The sequence below is a fragment of the Paralichthys olivaceus genome, chromosome 24 (assembly GCF_024713975.1).
Source record: "Paralichthys olivaceus isolate ysfri-2021 chromosome 24, ASM2471397v2, whole genome shotgun sequence".
Classification (NCBI taxonomy): Eukaryota; Metazoa; Chordata; class Actinopteri; order Pleuronectiformes; family Paralichthyidae; genus Paralichthys; species Paralichthys olivaceus.
Window position 1 is genome coordinate 3,454,429 of NC_091116.1, and position 5,428 is coordinate 3,459,856.

The 5,428-nt window shown below is 46.0% G+C and overlaps 1 non-coding gene across 1 annotated transcript; it reads right to left on the minus strand.

Moving 5' to 3' along the window:
- Nucleotides 1–5,083: 5,083 nt before the first annotated feature.
- On the minus strand, nt 5,084–5,155 carry trnad-guc (transfer RNA aspartic acid (anticodon GUC)). Its single transcript has one exon. It is a non-coding gene; the product is annotated as a tRNA-Asp (tRNA).
- Between the last annotated feature and the right edge of the window lie 273 nt (nt 5,156–5,428).

Below are 5,428 nucleotides of genomic sequence, written 5' to 3' on the forward strand. Positions count from 1 at the left end.
GCACTACTCAGAAAACCTACGTCTGTCAATGCAAACTCTAACTGCCCATTTCCCTTCTCCTCCCCAACAGCAACGACCTCCACTTCCACTTACCCTTTCTCCCCATCTAAAATACCCAAAGCCGAACACAGCGACAATGACGAAATCCGTCGTGAGATGGAGCTACTCACTGTAAGCACTGCAATTAAGCCTCAGCTGCATAATACATTACGCCTGCAATTATATACACATGACATACATGACTAACCTACCTAACTTTGTGTTTTTTCTATCCACAGTACAAAAGTGCTGCACTCCTTTCACCCCCTCACGAAACCTCACAAGGCATGGCCCATGTCTCCTACAAAGTCATGTCATCACTGAATAAACAGACACAACAAATCCGCCAACTCCAGAAAACCATTAAATATCTACGCAAAAAATGCACATAACACGAACGCGCCACAGCAGTTGTAATATAATTTTTTTGTCACTATACTATGTCACATACGGTGTGGGCGTGGCATGCAGCAAAGGTCGTGTGATGGCGTTTGTGGTTTGAAAGCTTTATCATCATCACAAGATCCTGATCCTTAGCACACATGTCCACGCTGACGACCTGTTACGTATGTAAATGTTATCGTGTGTGGGCGGAGCAAAATGGCTCTGTAACGCCCCTACAAATCTTCAAAGCCCCCCTGCCATTGAGGTTAGTTTTGCGTAGGTGGACAAAATTCTATACACGCCTTCGTCATGCCCAGACACACAAAATAGCCTCTTGACATCATGCCACCAGGTCCACAGAAAGTCAGCCATTTTGATTGGAAAATACATTTTGGCGCCATTTTTGCCTGTTTCCACACCTCGCATATGATCAAACTCCTTCTAGAGATTTAATGGTAAAGCCTTCAAACTCGGTCAGGTTACTCTTCAGCCATGGGGGATTAAAAGGTAGTATAATCTTTTCCAAAGTCTGAAGGGTGTGGCTGTGGTGACACTGAAAATTCAGGGATTTTCTGTGATTTGCTGTACAACACAAACTTGCTTATAACTTGTGCTTACATTGTCTGATCTTGACCAAACTTCTTAGGGGGGATGCTGGACTTGGCCTGAATGCGTACATATGCCCATAGTGACATCTATCACAGCGCCACCTGCTGGTGGTTGCAAATGTCTCTTTTATGGAGAGGTGCTAGTTCACCTCCTGGGCACTGCCGAGGTGCCCTTGAGCAAGCCACCAAACCCCCCAATTTCTCCCCGGGCACTTTCATGGCTCACCACTTCCTCAGGAAAGGCAGGATGCAACATGTCATTAAGGACTATCAGTACAATTATTAGTTTTGGCCAAAACGGCTCCCCATTTGCCAAACATTTCCTCTAGCCCCCCTTTCGAAATCCCCCCTTTTGGTAAAGGGGGATTTGTAGTTAAGAGAGCAGTGTCTTCTTGATGAATTTTTACTGAACAAATCACCGGTTGTCTCAGTAGGCAGGATTGTTGTCTTCACTAACGAGGACTGTGGTCTTCTCAGTTGACAGTCTGTTATTTTCACAAGCTAATAACTTGAAGCAAGGGAACTTGTTATTTATACGTTTGGTAATTCAGTGGACCAAAGAAATATCCTTTGATGTCTAGAGTTTTTGGTTCTTTGATTGGATTTGGTAAGGATTTGGAGGCCAGCCATCCCTTCGATGGTTGCCGCCACATCAATCATCAAAGAAGATTTTTAAGAAGCAACCGTGGCGATTTTTATAACTGCACAACATGGCGGCCCCTCAGGGTTTATCAGGTTTACTTCTATATGATGTACATCATTGCGGAGCATACACAAATCCTGAGCTAGGCGGCTACTATATACATGTTGCACTGATAGCTACAGTGATCCCTGTCTGAGACTGAGATTAGTCTCTTGACCAAATGAAGAAAATCAATCAAGGATTTCCGATACATTAGATAATGTGTGATATGCTTGAGGGAATTAATGAAATATGCTATGAAGTGTTGAATTAAGTATGTAGATCCTTTAAATTAGTAAAAGTACATAAGCATCAACAAAATATAAGTCGTTGTGTCAGTAGGTACATAGTGTGAAATCTTAACAGCACAAGCATTATAAAATAAATGTAGTAGGATGAAAATAAAATAATGAAAATGGAAAACACTGTAGAGCAGCTGTAGTCAACTACTTTACCATCAGCAGGAAGTGGGTGCATTATGCAAACTAATTGTTGCATTGTGTGTCACTGAGGGCATGGGGAATTGTGTGTTTGTGCAGCAAGTTTGGATTCATGTTTGTAAAAAATGTCTGTGTGTGTGTGTGTGTGAGGACCTTGATGCTGGATGGTTTCTAAAAGTGATGTGAAATAATTGAGGGGATGTGTATTTACATGTTGATCTATGTGATTTTAGTCTGTGAGAGCTATCGATGCACTGAGTTGATAACACAGGCACCGACATTCTGTGATTAAGCATTGTATTGTTGTGTGTTGTTCATGTGTTCAATGTGATTTTACACTGCAAATAAAGGTTTCATATTTTAATTTCACTCACAGATTCATGGCTATTGAGCAGTGCTTTGTGAGTGTTGGTCAAATACGGTCTCTACAATTGTCAATGCTTCTACAGATGTGTTTGACTGTTTCCATTTCATTTCATTTAATATATTCCACTTAATACTGAGCTAAAAGGATTAGTTTATGTATGAATTATGAAGATTTCTTTCGTTACTTTTACCTTTTTTAAATAAAAGACACTTTATGTTAAACAATATTTAGTTTCTGCGTTTTGGTCCTTCCCTTCCCTTTTTCCTACCACGTTTGTTCCCTCCCCACACCCTCCAGCCTTGACAGTACCAACCAGATATGGACCAAGCAGAGCTTTATCTTTTTTGTAGCAAGGTTTTTTATTTAGACTCGTTAGTTGACGAGCTGAGCACCGCAGGCACCAAGCAGCGTGCAAAGCTCCTGGAGAGGATGGCACACCACTTTGTCCCGCACCTGGTGACCGTAGAGAAGAGACTCAAGGACATCCTCTCATCCCCAACTCCCCCTGCTGATCACTACCTCGGCACCCGCCTGGCTTTTGGATTCTGTGTAGAATCACTACGGTGCGGGGCGGACACCGGAGGGGAGCCCCCTCACTCTGTTTCCATCCATCTCCACCAGCTCAAGAAGAAGCATCAGGAGTATTGATCTCAACAACAACTTTATGTGTCTGTTTTCACCAACAAAGGTAAGCGATTCCGCTGTCCTGACATTGTTCGGGAGTTTGTTCATCCACTGAGGTGTCAAAACAGAGAAGAGTCGCAACTTCGCTGAGCGGGCTATGTTTGCTCTCAGCGATGGGGGTACCAGTCGGCCAGCTGATGAACGAAGTGCTCTCGCTGGGGCATGTGGTCTGACCAGTGTTTGGAGGTAGATGGGTGCAGTTCCATTGACGGCCTTGAAGGCCAGCACCATCATCTTGAATCGGATGCAGGCCCCAACAGGAAGCCAGTGGAGGTCACGGAGGAGGGGGTCACATGGGAGAATTTGGGAGAGGCTGGGAGTACAGCCAAGAGGGAGTTGCAATAGTCCAGGTGGGAGATGACCAGCACTTGGACCAGGAGTTGTGTTGTGTCTTTAGTGAGGAAAGACCGGATCCTGCAGATATTGTAGAGGGCAAACCTGCAGGATCAGGCCACATCAGTGATGTTGGGGGTGCAGGACAGTCCATTGTCGAGGATTACGCCGAGGTTCCTTGCCGTCGACGAAAGTGATACCGTGACATCCTCGACAGTGACTGACAGGTCCATATGAGGGCAGTCTTTCCCCGGGATGAAGAGCAGTTCAGTTTTCTAAGGTTGAGTTTGAGGTGATGCGCAGCTGTCCAAGCGGAGATGTCTGCCAGACATTCCGAGATGCACGTCACAACGTGAGTGCTGGAGGAGTATGTGGGAAAAGAGAGGAACAGTTGGGTGTCGTCGGCATAACAGTGGTAAGAGAATCCATGCGATGTGATTGCAGAGCCTAGTGATCTAGTGTATAGTGAAAACGGAAGTGGTCCTAATACTGAGCTTTGAGGGACACCAGTTTCCAGAAGGCAGGGATTGGACAAGGTGCCGTTTCATGTGACCTGAAAGGTGCGATTTGTCAGGTATGATGTGAACCAGGTCAGAGCAGAGTCAGCAATGCCAAGTTCAGCCAGAGTGGAGAGGCGGATTTGGTGGTTGACTTTGTCAAACGCAGAGGATAAGCCGAGGAGAATGAGGACTGACGAGATGGACGAGGCTCTGGTGGCACAGAACAACTCAGTCGCCGTGAGGAGGGCCGTCTCAGTGGAGTGACCAGTCCTAAAGCCTGACTGATTAGGGTCAAGGAGGTCATTTTCTGTAAGATAGGAGGACAGTTGGTTGTAGACTGCACGTTCCAGTGTTTTAGAGAGGAATGAAAGAAGAGATACAGGTCTGTAGTTACGGATGTCAGCTGTGTCGTGAGAGATGTCTTGGAGAAGGGAGGAGGGAATCGGGTCAAGGGAACAGGTGGTGGCACGGTTAGACGTCACTAGCGTGAGAACATCTTCAGAGGAGAGAGGGCTGAAGCAGGTAAGGCCATCAGAGGTGAGGTTTGGGGGAGGTGCTTTCTGGATGGGCATAGGAGTAAATGAGGAGCTGATGTCTTTTACTTTCTTGGTAAAGTAAGTTGGAAAGTCATCAGCAGTGAGGAAGGAAGGAGGGGGAGGAGTAGGAGGGGTGAGAAGAGAAGAGAAGAGAATAAGGAAAATAGTTTCCTGGGGTTGGAGGCAGAGGAATTGATCGTTGACAGGTAGAAGGCAGATTTAGCTGCTGATACTGTTGAGGTGAAGTCAGAGAGGAGGTGGTGGTAATGGGCAAGGTCATCAGGATGATGTGATTTTCTCCATTTTCTTTCTGCTGCTCGTAGCACCGATCTATTGGTTCGCAGAGATTCAGACAGCCAGGGAGGGGGGAGATGATCCTGCCGGTAGGGAGGTGAGAGGACAGAGAGCATCTAAAGAGGACACGAGTTGATTCCCGGACCGGTGGGTCAATGAATTCAGAGGAGCGCAGCTTCTCTGGGGGGATGTTGAAGAGTGTCAAGAAGAATGCTTCTCCCCGTCGGGGAATCGAACCCCGGTCTTCCGCGTGACAGGCGGAGATACTGTCCACTATACTAACGAGGATTGGTGCAATAACCACATCAACAGGACGGTGGCGCTGTTCTCTTAAGCATAAGTCATTGTGTGTTGTGGCCTTGTACAGTGATCTGGAATTTGAAAAGTAATTTCCACTGAGGCCTAACATTGATAAGTTTGTGTTCCCTGTATTTATCTTTTTAATTTCCAACAGCCCCATCAATGAACAACAACATGAGCCACATCTCAATGAGAGATCTTTAGAACACTCCTCCAGAGAAACCTTGTGTGGAGCCGGGCCTGGAGGAGCTGAGGAGGCTG